Raw genomic sequence first — 16,866 nt, 5'->3', positions numbered from 1 at the left:
AACACTCACCTGACTTCTTTCTGCTGCCAGGGCTGTGGGCTCAGTCTGACAGTCACCACAGCTAATACATGGCAGCCAGACCCTGAAATACGGGTTTGTGATTCCGTGACAGCACCTCCCTTCAGAAATATAATTATCTCTTTATCTGTAGCAGCAATGGGAACATAGGTTTGGGAGTTGAGAATATTTCTGAAAACTTTTTTTCCTGTTGCCAATTACCAAAAACAATTACAAGTTTCTAGTTAGCATCTCTTGAGGGACTGTTGGTGTGTTTTTGAGAGGCTCTTTTCTTTTCCATTATTCCTGAAGGCAGGCAGGGTCTCGCATGGAGGAAAGCAGGAGACGCTGCGGTCTGTGAGGGACGGGCAGTGAGCACATGTGTCTCACTGGATTCTTGGGCTTCCCTGAGAACTTTACCCAATGTCTAGTCCGTCCCCAATCTTCAGTCCACTGAGCTGAACCATCATTTAAATTATTAGCACAGAAACGGAATGAGACAAAATACTTGGGAAAGGTTTCCAAATAGCTACAAGTAAATGGAAGAACATGATGCCAAGAATTTACATAAGAAATCATTGAACTCACTTGCACAAATCAGTCAATTATCTGGACTCATTTGCACAACACAATGCCAATTAATGTGGACATTTTGTAGGAAAAGATCCTTTTCCACTGCTGACCTCCTCTAGCCGTAGGAAGTAGGCACAGAACAGATCCATAGACGAAAGAAGTTTCCAAGAGTGCCTCACGCGGGAAGCATCAGGAGCAGATGGTTAAACGTGGAGATTCTACCGTTGTTGTCACTGTCAGGTAACTAACGCTACTTATTTAACTCCAGAGCATCTATGACTACCACAGTTCTCTACACTTATTTTGGCTGAAATTGCAACACTTGCTGCTTTAATAATTAAGAAACAGGTTCAGAGTTCTGATTCTTTGATTTTTTTTTCCTACAGAAAAATCCAGTCTTATCCAGATTCACTATCCAGTCATCTCCAATATTCAAGTCAGAGTTTAGAGCTACCCTGGTGGGAGATCCAGTTTTGACACACACAACCCATTTACACACTTACACACAGAATCACACATTCATGCACACTGACACCGTGGATGACTCATATATACTCACACACAAATGCACATACAGTCACATACTGACACAATTTGAGTTGCCCATTCACATTCACGAACACACCACACACAAACTTCCAGGCATATTCATCAACAGTCACAATTCATTGACGCAGTTGCACCTTTTCACAAAATCTCACAGTCACCAAGCATGTGTGAATCTCAACATGTCCTTGTACAGAAGATCCAGAAGATACAGTTACATCTCCCGGTCCCTGGATGCCTAAAAGGGGCGGAGGTGTCTTCCCTTTCCACCCTCTATAACCCTTCTCACCCTTCACCAACCTACAAATGCAAGATTTAGAACATGCAGCATTTAAAAAGGGCTGTAAGCATTGCCGCCTCGAGTCGACAGGTGTGGTGGGAAAGTTAGTGTCTCGAGGAGCGGCGGCGCGCGTTGGTGTGACAAGCCGGCGCGAGGCGCACGGGAGCTGCGGGCCCCGGGACGCGGCGGCGGTGCCGAGGTCCTGCCGCAGGAGGAGGGAGGCAGAGGGATACGAGACACAAATGGGTTAAGAGTCCAGGGCGCGGTGCCTGAGGGCACAGAGACCCACAGCGCACGGCAGGTACGGGTATGAGGCCCACTGGGTGCTGGGGAAATAGGGGGGCAGCGTTTCATGGGAATGAAAGGGCGAATGAATGGGCCGTCTGTGTTTGGTGAGACGCCCAGGAGACAATGTCCCCTAAGGTTACAACCTTGGGAGCGGAGGCAGGGGCGCGTGGGGGTGCGCTAATCCTGGAGGTGGGGAGCCTGGCCCCCAGCGGCTGCCGGGTGGGAGGAGAAGGCGGGCGCGGGACAGAGCGGAGCATGCGCGGTGGGCGGGGCGGGCGAGGCGCATGCGCGAGCCGGGGGCCCGCGAGCGGCGGCTGCAGGGCGCGCGTGGAGCCGCGGACGCCGCCTGAGGCGGAGGCCGCGGCGCTGGAGGGCGTCGAGCGTCGGGGCCCCGGAGACGGGCTGAGGCGTTTGAACTGGAGAGGATATGCGGCCGGAAAAGGCGGGGCTCGGCCCGTGTGGTTCGCAGGGGCGATGGAAGGAGGAGGGTCGGCCTGGAGCCCCTGGAGTGTTTCCCACCCGGATGCACGTCCCCGAGGTGACGGGCGGGCGGCGGGCAGATGGGAGGCCGCCGTTTGATGCCCCTTCGTGAATTCCCCGACGTCCGGCCAAATCAGAGCGGTCATGGGTAGTTTCTTGTTTCCAGTCAGGCGGCAGGAATCTCGCCGACGCAAAATGCCCCCCAAAACCAGTAAAATAGGACGTAGAGGAGGGAAGGTAAAATGTTGGGCGCTCAACCCGATTGGAAACCCCCGCTCCTGTGCGCTCCGCCCCTGCCGCCCCGGGAGCGCAGCCCCGCAGCGCCCGCCTCGCATCGCCCCCGCGTCCTCGTCCCCCTCGACGTGCCCGCGCCCCCGTCTCAGCGCCCGCAGCCCAGCTCCCTGTCTTCATGGCCGCTCGCCGGCCGCCAGACCCCGGACGCTCTCAGCCCCCGGTGTCCTTCGTCCACACGCCCCACTTGCCCCGTTTGTCTGGGTCCTCAGCCTCCTCGGGCCCACGGGCTCAGCTGGCTTCGTCGCCCACAGCCCTTCCACCTCCCGGGCCCCAGCACCCCCTTCCCGGGCCCCAGCACCCCCTCCAGCTCTTTCTGTGTTGGACCGCCGCGTCCGGGACATTCATGCTCCCATGTTACAGTGTCATGGTTTTTGTTCTTAGCGTCGTGTTGACCCGGCTTTGAGGGTCCACCTCAGCCATTTCCTGAGTGGGGCTCTCACACTCGGGGCCACTTTGCAGCAGCTGCCATCGCCCCGTCAGGTGCCAGCCGACTAGGGACAGTCCCTGTGCCCTGGAGCTGCCAGATTATCCAAATCAGCCACGGTACCCCACTCTGGTTCCCCCCACTGTCTGCCCCTGCAGCTGCAGCGTGCTGTCCCCTGCGGCCGGGCCACCCCCTGTGTGACCCCGCGTGTCCTTCTGTCCTCGGAGCAGGAAGTAGTAGAGTTCTGCCTTCCATCTCTGAGTATCACTGTGTTGTGTCCTGCTTCAAAGAGCCAAAATCCTCAAAACAAACACCGTCCTCTCCCTGTGTCCTTAACTCCTTGTGGACATGATCTCTCCTGTGCCTCGTACCACCCCTGCCCTTTATCACATCATCTGAACATCCTCCTCCCCCTTTTCCCCTTTGTTCCCATGAACTCTATACCCACATCCCCTCAGAAACCAGTACGTGCTCCCCTCAACTCCATGCACACTTCCCCGTGTGCACGGCAGTCACACAGCCCTTTTATCCCATGTGCGTTTTCCCCTCAACCCCTCTCCCCTGCATTCATTGCCCCCCAAATGCCCATCTCTCTCCCCCAGCTCCACCTTCTGCATTATCCCCTCCTGTTCTGTATTGCCCCCATTCCCAGTCACAACCATGCTCTCCTACTTCCTCTCCACACCCTTTTATTCCTAATATTTTTACTGTGGTAAATAAAACAAATTTTACTATCTTTTTAAGTGTGCTGTCAGTGGTTATGTGTATACATATGTCTGTGCGACCGTCTCCCATAATCCATCTCAGGACTCTTTCCATCCTGCAAAACTGAAACTCTGTCCCCATCACATAGCAACTCTCATCTCTCCACCCCAAGGCCCTGGCAACCACCTTTCTACTTTCCCTCTCTATGATTTTGACAATTCTAAGTACCTTGTAGAAGTGGAATTGTGTGGTATTTGCTTTTTTTTGGCTGGCTCATTTCACTTAGCATAATGTGCTCAAGGTTCATCCATATGTGTCATAATTCCCTTCCTTCTTAAGGCTGAGTCCATTTTATGTATATGTCACTTTTTGTTTATCCATTCATCTGTCATTGGACACTTTGGGTTGCTTCCATCTTTTGGTTATTGTGAATAATGCTGCTATAAACATGGGGATACACATATCTCTTGGAGACCCTGCTTCCACCCTTTTCAGTACATACCCAGAAGTGGTGGTGCTGGATCCCCTGGTAATTCTATTTTTAATTTTTGAAGGAATTGCCAGACTGTTTCCCACAGTGGCTGTATCATTTTACATTCCCACCTCAGAGCACAGGAGTTCCAGTGTCTCCACACCTTGCCATTGCTATTTTCTGTTCTTTTTGTTTGTTTGTTTGTCTGAGTAGTAGCCATCCTAATGGTTGTGAGGTGTGGTGTTTCATTGTGGTTTTGATGTGCATGTTCCTGATGAATCATGGTGTTGTGCATCTTGTTATGGGCTTGTTTACCATCTGGATATCTTCTTTGGAGAAATGTCTGTTCAGTTCCTTTGCCAATTTTTGAATTGGGTTGTTTGTTTTTGTTGAGTTTTAAGAGAACTTTATATATTCTGTATATAATCCTTTAACAGATAATAGGAATTGCGAGTATTTTCTCCCGTTCTGCAGAAGTTAAGGTGATAACTCTTCCTCCTCCTAGAAAACTACCCTTTATTACTTTAAAAAAAAATTTTATCAAATGTGCATCACAGTTGTTCAGCAGCCCCCCTCCCGCATTGTAGCCACTAGTCACTTCTCAGTGTCTATGAGTCTAATGCTGTTTCATTCCTTCTGTTTTGCTTTGTTTTTATATTCCACAAATAAATGAAATCATATGGTATTTGTATTTCTCACCCTGTACCCTTCACTACTTTTTCCTCTCTTTATAGTGTCTTTTGATGCACAAAAGTTTTAAATTTTCAGGAATCCCACCTTGCCTATATTTTCTTTGGTTAACTGTCTATATTTCTTTTGTTACCTAACCAATGTCCAAGAAATCATTGCCAAATCTAATGTCGGGAGGCTTTTGACCAATGTTTTCTTCCAAGAGTTTTATTATTTTCAGTCTGCCATTTAGGTCTTTGATGTATTTTGAGTTCATTTTTGTATATGTGACAGGTAGACACCCAGCCTGGTTCCTTTGCGTGTGGACTTGGTCCTTCCTTCTCTGTCTGCGCAACTTTGTCTGCCTTTGGGGACGACAAAGAAATTAAAGAGTCTCTCCCAAACGTTACAAAGGTTGGTTTCTTTGGAAATACCCACAAGAAACTTGTGATTGTTTTTAATAATTAGCAATTGGGAAAAAGGTTTCCAGAAGTATTCTCAGCTCCCCAAGCCTGCACTGTCATCACCACTACAGGTGAAATGATAATTACAGCCCCGAGAGGAGGTGAGGTCACAGGCTCACAAACCTTTATCTGGGTCTGCCTGCCTCCCTCCCACGTGTACTGGATGCCCTGCCCTTCACACTGAGTCCACCATCCTGGCAATGGGAAGGAGTCCAGTAAGTAAGTATTTTTTATTTCAGTCTGAGAGGCAGAGTTTGTAAGGCAATGAAGTCTGAATAAGTGCTCATGTCCGGGTGGCAACAGATCTACTGGCAAAGCCAGGCAGAGGGGGGTGAAGTAATCTTTATCCCAGAGCTGAGCCAGTAAAGAGGGGTGAGAAGACTGGAGCCACGCCAAACCCGGACAGCTGCTGGCGTCATTTGGTATCATCCTCACTAAGGACACTTACTGGTGAGCAATCCCAGTATGGACGCTGATTTTTAAGGTGCTTAAATACTGTAGTCATGAAATCAGTGTAACTGCTCACATTACCTTGCAGGAGTCACTGATTGGATTTTCAGTGTTATTAGAGGTGAGCTTCTGAGACCTGCATGCTTAAAATAAAGGAGAGGTTGGAACCGTCAGCATTACTTAAACCTGTGCAGGAGCCATGTGTCTGAATTTTCCTGGGATATAAATGTTTTTATCTAACTCTGGGCATAGGAGGCACTTAATGGAGCCATAATCTTGTCTCTAGTGAAAACATCAGTTGTCTGATGATTATGGAGAGGCTGGTTTCTCCCTTAAAGTTAGGGAAGTAGCATTTAAGGAAAAGGACACTTGATAGTCATGGGTCCCAGATGAGAGTATCAAGGACCAAATGTTCATTTCATTTCATTTTTTGCTGTGGTGGTGAGCACACACGAGCTCTCCCTTGTTAACAAATTTTACATGCATGTCCGATACAGTGTTGTTAGCACAGGCGCAGTGTTAACCAGCAGATCTCCAGGGCCTATTCAGCTTGGGGGGTTGACGCTCTGTGCCTGTCGGTTAGTCCCCGTTTTCCCTCCTCTCCATCCCTAGTAATCAGCATTCCACTCACCGTTTCCACAAGTTTGACAGTTTCAGTTTTCTCACAATAGTGGCATCATGTGATATGTCCTGTGACTGTCTTGTTCCATGTAGTCTAATGTCTTTAAGGTCCATCCATGTTGTCCCATATCGCAGGGCTTCCTTCTTTGCAGAGGCTGAGTAACACTCCGTGGTGTGGTGCACTGCATCTTTGGCCGTCATTCCGTCCACGGACTCTTAGGCTGCCTCCGTTGCTTGGCGACTGAGACTAGAGCTACAGTGACCCCTCAGTCCTGAGACACTTTCACATCCTCCTTTTTGTTCATTTGAATACATACCCCAACGTGCAATTGCTTGATCATATGATAGTTCGATTTTTAGGTTTTTTGAGGGACCCCCTGTTCTCCATCACGACTGTACCGTTTTACATTCCGTCCAACAGTACAAGTGGGTTTCAGTTCCTCCACATCTTCACCAATGATTGTTGCCATTAATTTCCTTGATAACAGCCATCCTTAGGGCTGTGAGGTGGTATCTCATTGTGGTTTTGATGTGCATGTCCCTGATGATTAGTGATGTGGAGCATCTGTTCATAAACCCCTTGGCCATTTGTGTCTCCTCTTTGGAGGAATGTGGACCAAATTTATCTTGTATTATTTTCTCTGGTTTAATACTTGTCTAGCATCAATGCCAAGCTCCCTACTCTTTTGCCTTGTGTCTCACTTGCACAGTGCACAGGTCTCACCTCATTGCTCACCAATGCCTCCGTTTAATGTAGGTATCAATAAACAGAGAAGCATTTGAATCAAAGTTACCAAGACTTAGTTTCCAGCCTATACTGTCTATCACATATCAGTATTTTATGCTTCATGGTTTAGAGAACAAAGTAATGTTGTCCAATAACTTCTGTGATAAATACCACTGTAGGTGGTTCCTGGCATGACAGCAAACGAGTCTTTCTGCTGCCAAAGTAATATTGAGCCAATCTTGCATCATTAATCTGACTTGGACTTGGGCAGTTTCCTGTGCAATTAGATGGAGATGAAGGCACCTGCCTTCTGTTAGGATCTCTACAGCTTTATTCGCGTTTGATACTGACTTTTGGACTAAAATAAATCATTACATCGACATGAAAATCTGGCTTGACAGATGTTATAAAATAAAATGTAACTAATGTAAAATACATTGACAATGTAGTAAAATAAAAAACTCCATAATGGTGGGGATTGTGTAAAGGCCGAGCCGACAGGGCTTGCTAGTGTGTACAGTGGTTAGGGCCGCATGTACCAGGCAGCCGAGCCCCTGACCAGCAAGTGGATTAGACAGATCACTTCACTTCTGTACACAGATCCCCCCGAGAATGAAAATAATGGCAGAATCTGCATGAAAAAGCGAAGAGGAAACCATGAGTACAGCAATACAGGGCGGTAATTCGTCCCTGGCAAGCACTGTGTGACAGACCTGGCAAGTGGCCTGTTCCCCTGGGGGAAGGCGCCTAACCAAGTAAGACCTGAGGTGAGTACATGACAGCGAGGAGTTTCAGTTGATAGGATCGGTGTAGCCCCCACCTCCTGTCGCCTTGCAGTTTCTTCTGCCTCTGAAGGCAAACACCAGCGATGGGAACTTGCAGACTGGCCTCCGACAGCGCTGGCAGTAGGAGCTGCCTTCTAACAGACTGTGGTTAGAATCCTGGATGGGCTGTGCCTTCTCTTCCCCTCCATCTCCCTTTACGACAGGGAGAGCATATTGAGGGCCAGAGATTGGTTCTCATACATCTGATTACAGGCACCACTTGGTTATTCTATCTAAAGGTGTCCCCCAATTAATGGCCACTTTAGGTTGAAGCATTTCCTCAACCAGCTTGAGCGCAAATGTGTTTTCTGTGGTCATACAGCTGGCGGGGTGTGTCATTGGCACCTTCTGCCTCTTGAGTGTCTCCACCATCACTGTCGCCCCGGGGCTGCAGGTGGGCAGAACATGGAACAAAAGCTTCCAAGTACATTGAGTTTTCCATTGTCTTCTGCTGGATCCTGTATATGCTGGTAAGTAAAATTTTTCTTGGGCATATGACTGCCAAAAGCAGCGGCAAAAACAGCCAAGAACAAAAGGTGTAGGATCCTGCTCTGCCAAGTCTGAGGACAAAATCGCAGACTCGCTGTGTGCAGCATTGTTACTAGCCCCTGATGTTTCTTGTAGGCTCATGATCTAGGCCTGTGGCTCCCTCAGGTGTGCCCTGTACAGACACACAAGAGGTTCGAAGTACATGGCCCAGTGGGATTTCACAAACAGAACATGACTCCATATACAACATCTAGACAAGAAACAGAATGTTGTCTTCTCACTGAAACCCTCTCATGCCCCCTCTACGTCACTGCGCCCCAGGGCATAGGTGCTGTTGCATATTTTGTAGGAGAAGAATGTTGGGACAGATTTGCGTCTGTTCTAACCTTAAAGGGATTACCTCTTGCCTGACCTGTACTTGCATAAATGGAATTTTCCAGCATGAACCCTTTCACACTGGCCTTCCCATCCCTATGACTTTGTGAGTTTATCTGCACTACTGCACGCTAGGGCTGCATTCCTTAACATCTCTGTATGGGATGCCACTGCGTGAATATCAAGGCATTAACTGATTCATTGTGCTGTGAACGGGTTTTGAATTTGGGTGTGTTGACAGTCATGGGTAGTGTTGGCCCATCATTCTGTAACCTGTCTCTTGGTGATCCCTGTACACATTTCTGTTCAGTATATTCACAGGAGCAGAATTGTTCGTTACATCTGGCCTGCTAAGGTAAATACCACATCAAGTTCAAAAATGTTTGTACCAACTTTAACACCCACCAGCAGTGTTTGAGATTCTTAGTTTATCCACATCCTTGCCCAAAAGGGGTATTTCCTGTCACTTCATTTTAACTTTCTGAGTGGCATATGATGTGGTACCAAGTAGTGGTTTAATTTGGATTTTCCTGATATCCTGAGGGCATTGAACATTTTTCACACGTTACTATCCATTGAATAATCTCTTCTGTGAAGTTTCTTTTGGTATGTTTTGCCCATTGTTTTCTGTTCTGTGGTCTCTCAGTTCTCTGTTTTATGTACAACTTGTCTCTCTTTCTCATTCCTTTGCTCTTTTTGTGTGTGTGTCTATCTTTTGAAAAGAACCAGCTCTTAATTTTAATATAACTGTTATTTCACATATATGGTTAATATATGTTTTGTGCTGTTAAGAAATATTTTCTCATTACAAGGCTGCAGAAGTATTCTTTTCTTGTTTTTCTAAAAACATTGTTATTTATCTTTAAAATTTAGGTGAGCTATACATTCAAAATCGATTTGATGTCTGATGTGGGTGGTTATTGAGGTTTTTCTGTGTTCTATTATGGCAAACTTCAGTTTATGCTGAATTTTTGTATCCTGTTTTCTTTCTTGCCATGACTTCACCCAGATAAGATCACCTCATTCTTAATGCTGACTTGCCCATGAAATTTACTGGAAATTCGTTCCATCTCTTTCTCCTGTTGAAGTCTGGCAATCGCATGGGATCTCAGAAGTTAACTTGTGGTGTCAAAAATCTTCAATGAGCCTTTTTGCTCAGAAAAACATTTGTTACCATAATTTAGAGGAAAACATGTGGAATGACAGAATAGCCTCCAGGGATTTGGCAATTGGAATAATCTTCATATCTCAGACTATAGTTGGAATCCTGGGCAATTTCTCTCTTCTTTACCATTATCTTTTTCTGTACTACACTGAAGGTAGGCTGAGACCTACAGATTTGATTCTCAAGCACCTGGTTTTAGCCAATGCCTTGATCGTTCTCTCTAAAGGAGTGCCCCAGACCATGGCAGCCTTTGGGTTGAAACATTTCTTCAGTGATTCCGGATGCAGATTTCTTTTGTATGTTCAGAGAGTGGGCAGGGGCGTGTCCATCAGCACCACTTGCCTCTTGAGTGTGTTCCAGGCCGTCACGATCAGCCCCGTGAACTCTTGCTGGAAGGATCTTAAAGTTAAAGCCCCAAAGTACATTGGCTTCTCCATTTCCCTCTGCTGGATCTTGTACATATTTGTAAATTTAACTTTTCCAATGTATGTGTTGTCTCTGTCTGGCAGATGGGGGAGCAAAAATACCAGATTGAAAAAAGAATTGAGACACTGTTCCTATATAGATGATGTAGAAATCGTAGCTTCACTGTATGCAGCCTTGATAACCTTCCCAGAAATTTCGTTTACTGGGCTCATGCTCTGGGCCAGCGGCTCCATGGTGCTCATCCTGCACAGGCACAAGCAGCGGGTCCGGCACATTCACAGCACTAATGTCTCCCCCAGGTCCTCTGCCGAGTCCAGAGCCACCCAGGGCATCCTAGTCCTGGGGAGCACCTTTGTGTGTTTTCACTTCCTCTCGTCCACCTTTCATGTTTGTGTTGCTCTTTTTCACAATCCCAGTTGGTGGTTAGTGAACATGACTGCCCTAATTTCTGTGTGTTTTCCAACTCTCAGCCCCTATCTGCTCATGAGACAAGACTCTTCTAGTTCCAGGCTCTGCTTAATGTGGATAAGGAACATGAAATCCCCTCATCTTTCCAGAAACATGTAGACTCTATGTCTTTGTACAATACTCAGTTGTTTATTGAGTTGTCATGCTCGAGTGTTGATACAGATCTGGGAACAGCCACACGTCTTTGTGACATAGACCCTGACGGGTGGCAGCATTTCCCCAGCTGGGTCGTATGGGGCATGCATGGGCATAGCTGGGGGAAGGACACAGCCTGGCCTGGGTCTGCCGCCTGGTACCCTGGGGACAGTTGTCCTCATCAAGGGGTTACTTGAGGCAGAGTGGATGGAGTTGGTCCTAGTTCCTCATGCATCAGTCAGAGTGGTTTTGACCCAGTGGTGTACTCAGAAGAATTTGCCAGAAGTGAAGAAGGAGTGCTCAGTATTGTCATGGGATAATTCCCCTTGGGTTTCTCTTTATGTACCTGTCTTATTGGCAGGTTCATGGAAAACTTTTGCTCGGGACTGTTTTTCATAGGCCGTTTTTCACTGTTTGTATAACAAAGAAGTGCCTTGAAAGAGAATGTCATCGTTCAGGACAGTAGACAGTTGAATTTGCTGTACAAGAAAATAAGGGAAAAGGATTTCAGCGATCTGGGCAGTTTAGCCTGAAAAGTAGTCCACTGGTCCTCAGCCAACATACAGTAGAGTCCTGAGACCTAGTGAATTGGAAAATCCTCTAAGGTTCACAGGGTTTCTGGGTTATCCAAGAGCTCCAGCCACCATGCCATGTCCTACCCTCCAGAAATGCTGGTTGCCAGTGAATTAGGAAAGTCATTGCTTAAAAACTGTCGTACTGGTGAGGTTAAGCTAAAACTGGAGGCAGAGGCTGCTTCAATGTTTTCCCGCAGTGACCTTGCTTCATTCAGATGGCTCCTCTCTCATTCCCGGGGATGGGCCCACCTGAGCCCGGGCTGGGCCCCCGGGGCTGGTTCCCTCCTGGGCCCTCTGTCTGCTGTCTGCATGGGCAGGTTCCAGCAGCAACATCCTCCCAGACTGGGGACCTGGGACCCCATGGAAAGGAGCGGTCAGAGGTAACACTCAGGCGTCCCGGCATGGAAAAGGCAGACCCTCTCCTGTGCATCAGGCCTTGAGGGCTGCCCGAGCAGCACCCAGTACTCTGAGCGGCTGAACCAACAGACTTTATTTTTTTCACAGTTCTGGAGGCTAGAAGTCTGACATGGAGGTTCAGCAGGTTTGGCTTCCTGTGAATCGCCTCCTCAGCTTGTGGGCAGCCACCCTCTCACTGTGTCCTCTTGACACATCGTGTGTTTTCTGTGTGTGCATAGGTCTGTGCTTCTCTGTGTCTCCAAATTTCCTCTTATAATGACACCAGTCACAGTAGATCAGGACCCACCATACTGGCCTCATTTCAACTTAGTCCCCCCCTTAAAGGCCCTTTCCAAAATATAGTTGCCTTCTGAGATACTGGGATTAAGACATTCAGCCTATCAATTTGGGGTAACAGGGTTCAGCCCACAGCAGACAGCTCTCTGGGTCCCCCAAATCCATGTCCTCATCACGGGCAGAATGCCAATTCCCCCCATCCCAAGAGCCCAAGACACACGCTAATCAGCTCTAGATCTGTAATCTTATCTGCACATCTTCTAAGGCTGGGATGGTTGAGACTTGAGAGAAGAGTCAGCCTGAGACAAATCCCTGTCTGGCTGTGAACCTGTGAGAGCAGACACGTCACCCACTTCCAAAATACACTGGTGGGATAGGCCCCTGACACACATTCCCATTGCAAAAGGACAAATTGGTAAAAAGAAAAAAGTGACCTTTGCAAAGGAAGTAAAAAGTCTAGGAGGGCAAATTCCGTTTGGTTTCAAAGTTCGAGAATTGTGCTCTGGGCCCCCCCGGGTGGTGGCCCTGCCATCCGGACTCCTTGGAGTGGTGTTGACCAGGGGGTTCTGAAAGGCACAGGATCATGAACACTGTCCCCTCTGTCTCCTGCTGTCTGAGGCGCCCTGCCCTGGTTTCCAGCTGTTCCTCTGCCTCCATCTCAGTTCGGTTTCAGTACCTGTAATTTCATCTTTTTTGCAGTCCTTACCTCATTTCCTTCAGATGTTTTGTCTGGAAAATTCAGGTGCAAGACATGGGTTTATACAAAACCAGTGTATTTATACAAAGCGAAGCCAAAATACAGGGGCAGATGGCGACATCCAGGTTTCTCACTGTTGGAGAAGCAGGTTGCCGATGAACAAGGGCAGGATGGTAGAGTGACCCACGTGCGGCGGGGCTGAGTCGGAGGGATCAGCATGAAGTTCTGTTGGTTTAACACAGGCTCAGATGATTACAGATGGACGTTTACAGGTTTGTGTGTGTGTGTGGTTTATAATATGCAGATAGATTTTCCTGCTCTTTCAGCTGAGAGGGAGAGAGACAGTGACACCACAGTATTGAAACCACCTCCCCCCAGGTCTAGTAACACCATCCGCAGGAGAGCAGCCAGGGTTCATTGGAGAAATGGCTGAGCCTGGGACTAGGACAGGACGTGCGTGGAAGAGGCTTAGAACCGGGTAGTGGTCTAAGGCGACAAGATGCTAGCAAGACCAAAAAGAAAAATGATGGGCTATGTCGAAGGGACAGGTGGCACCACCAAGAGCTCCCGATGGTCACGTTGGAACAATTTGATGAAGAAAGGTAAAACGCAATACGGGGGTTATATGTCAAAGTATAAAATCAATGTGCAGCGGTCTAAACTGATAGAAATAAATGACTGAATGACTAAGAGGCACATCTCTTCTCAGAAGAATTCCACGTGAGTTATGTAGAAACTTTATCCCAAGGATGTAGAATATAACACCCCACTCTTAAATGTGGGCTGTGCACCATGACTTTCTTTCAAAGAATACAGTGTGGAAAGGGGACAAGAAAGCTCACAATGCAGCGACCTGACATACCCCAGCTTGGGCAGTGACCCGGGTAACCTCCGCCACCATACGTCATGGTGGGTCATGCCCGCTTCGCAGGATGTGAGAAAAATGGCACTTCCTCCCTCCAACACAGAGCCCCCATATAATCAAGAGAAAAATATCACATTCGTCCCAGTTGAGAACATTCTTCAAAATGCCAGGCTAGTACTCCCCAGGTCTGTTAAGGTCATCAAAAATGAGGAAATTCTGACAAATTGTCACAGCAAAGAGGAGCTGAAGGAGGCTTGACAACTAAATGAAATTTGGCATTTGGATGGGTACTTTGCACGTAAAAAATAAGTAAATCTGAATGAAGTATTGACTGGTTAATACAAATACATCTGTTCATTTATGAATTATAACAAATGTATGTACTAATATATGATACTAGTAATCAGTGAAATCAAGTGTGGGCTATATGAGAACTCTGTGTGTTCTTAGCAAACTTTAAGCCTAAAACTGCTATAGAATAAAGTTTATCTTAAAAACACTTACCAGAGTAAAAATCGTCAATACGTAATTGAGCGAGTCCCACAGGCTTCTTGGTTCCGGGGCGCTCCCCAGAACAGAAACCAACCGGTATGCCCTGCGCTTCCTGTTGGGAAGAGGACACATCTTCCTGAGAAACGGCCTGTGCAAAGCTTGGATCATGAAAGTGTGATCATATAACCTCCCCATCCGCCAGCTGGTCCTCATCCTAGAAGAAACTGAGAAGAGACCTACTTTTCTGGGGAAAGATAGATTTAATCACCAAAGTTTCCAATCAACATCTTTGGACGCTTTGGAGGTAGTGTCACTGCTGCTCATTTTTGGGGGACTTTATAATAGAAGCACGTCACACTCACCGTGCACGTGGTCCACAAACCTTAGAATATGACAGATTGTTTTCAAGAGCCACATTGATTTGACTGGTGTCAGCAGACGGGTGTATCAAAAGTGTCAACTGTGGTAAGGCAGGAGTATTAGCTCTAGGGGTAGTCATTGCACCCCCAGACAGGTCAGGACCTCCCCCGTCACACGACAGGAGGGCCAGCTTTTAGCAGGAGTCCCAAGTATGCCATGCAGGGGTAGCCTGTGCATCAGAAACAGGCGCAATCAGCAGTTTGGTGCAGGTCATGCTCGTCACAGAACTGGCCGTATCACAGGCCCAGACAGGAGTGCCCCAGACAGTCATTTCAGCACTGCGGTTGTTTCCCCAGCTCACGGCACACAAGAGGGTGTCCTTCCTCTACCCGTCCACAGCTTTCCATGTGGCACACTGAACAGCTAGGCTGTGGCAATAGTCCGGGTATCTGCGCCGTGGCCCCTGGAGGAGACGACAGCATCTGATTCTGGTTGTGCAGAGCTGGCCCTGAGGGTACACAGCCAGGTGGCCCAAAGGACACCATTCGCTTCAGCCTAAACCATCAGTGAACCAGGGCCGTGATTGGGGGCCTCCGAGGGGACTGAGAGCCTCTGGTGCCTGTGGCTTTGGCTCCCGTGTGGAGCTTAGTCTCCTCCAAAGGAGCTGGGCCCTCTTACCCCGGTAAAGCTGAGAGGTCGCCGGGGCCAGGGTGTCTCCGTCCCTGAGTGCATGCTTGTCATGAGATGTAGGACATTGTTGGCCCTTCCTGCCTTGTTAGTAGTGGAGTCTGACTCATTCCAATGCTGGAACATCAAGATGGCTAGTCACCATCTGAGGGACAGGCGTCAGTTTTGAGGGGCGCTTGCTAGGAAGCTAATTATCGCTTTCAGACAGTATCTGTTTCGGTTGTGTCATGGTGGCCCTGAGGTCCTACACCAAGGGGCACTTGTAGGTGGAGGCTGCCTCCCTTTGCCACCGGCTCTGAATGATGAGATCATGAGTCACAGACACCGTGTCGTCTCCCATTCCCCAGGAGTCCAGGCAGGCTGGGCCTCCTAGATGATGGGAAACCAGAGATGAGTTTTTTCTTCACTGCTGGAGGGCTTGATCCTTGAAGATCTGCCCATTGGTTCCAGGGAACTGTAAGTGTTAAACCGGACTTGGAATTTGTTCAGGTTTTATCAGTCACCCCTACTGGCAGAGAGGTGATGACACTCTAGAGCTACTGAGACTGAGGCGCCTAAGTGACCACCAACCAGAACCTAATTTATACACTGAAAACGTCATACGTTAGTGGCCCTTGACCTGACACCTTACCTTGGAGAGGAAAGGGTCGCATGTTCCATACCGTCCCTCTACCTGCACCTCACACTGGATAGTCCATGGGACTGGGGATGAGCGCTCATGGGGGTCTCGGGATGGGGAAGTGCAAACATACAATACAGCAGTTCCTGTCATATCCTGATGAAGACACAGCAACAGGATGTTGAATTCCTCCAAAGGACCCCAAGCCCATCTGGGTTACCTGCCGGCACTACTGTGACACGCACAGCGGCTGTCAGGAGTGTGGCTCGCTACTGCCCTATCCTGTCACTGGGACTCAAGAACTGGGAAGGGCGTTAGATTTTACCTTATTTGCTCGTCAATAAGTTAACCTGCCAGCTTCTGGGATGCTCTTGGGAGATGTGAGACTCCTAGGACTGAGACAAAGGCATGGTTACAAAGTGGGTTAACAGTTTGCCTGCCCAACCTTTGCTTGCAAGGAAGGCTTTCTCTTTATTATGTTGGTCTCTTGCCCCCAAGAGATACACCAGTGCCATCTTCAAAGTCTGTCACAGAGAAATCCTTGAGAGTCCAGGACAGAAGCTGCTACAAGATGTTAAAATACTTGCTATGGAGGATGATCTCCTAACAAGGTCCATCTTTCCATTTGAAGGATGGGAAACATTGATCCTCTGAGAAAAAGCCCATTGAATATTTTTGGCACTGTGGATAAAATGAAAGTTCCTGTGGGCAGGATTCTCACCTAGCCCTGGTTGGCTAGCTCACTGCACACCTGTGGGCAACATGTCGTTACTGACTTTATATAAAGAGCTCCACCCAGTGCTCTGGGTGACACGGTGGCACGGCTGCAAGGTTGCAGGAGAGCAGAGCAGAGGCTGGAGTGGTGGCAGTGCTGAGGACAGAGACCGGGACCACTGTGTGGGCAGAGAGTCCCAGAGGCAGAGACCAGCTTGCTGCATGCAGACTTGCTCTGAGTGAATGAGATTGTAGTGACTGACCTGCCACTGTGGAAATAAAGTTGGATATA

At 48.1% G+C, this 16,866-nt stretch overlaps 1 pseudogene; it reads left to right on the top strand.

Moving 5' to 3' along the window:
- Positions 1 to 1,939: 1,939 nt before the first annotated feature.
- Positions 1,940 to 14,168, top strand: LOC140847126 (vomeronasal type-1 receptor 4-like; annotated as a pseudogene).
- Positions 14,169 to 16,866: the final 2,698 nt, after the last annotated feature.

The sequence above is a fragment of the Manis javanica genome, chromosome 17 (assembly GCF_040802235.1).
Source record: "Manis javanica isolate MJ-LG chromosome 17, MJ_LKY, whole genome shotgun sequence".
Lineage (NCBI taxonomy): Eukaryota > Metazoa > Chordata > Mammalia > Pholidota > Manidae > Manis > Manis javanica.
The sequence above is the reverse complement of the archived record's forward strand: the minus strand, read 5'-3'. Positions and strand labels throughout refer to the sequence as shown.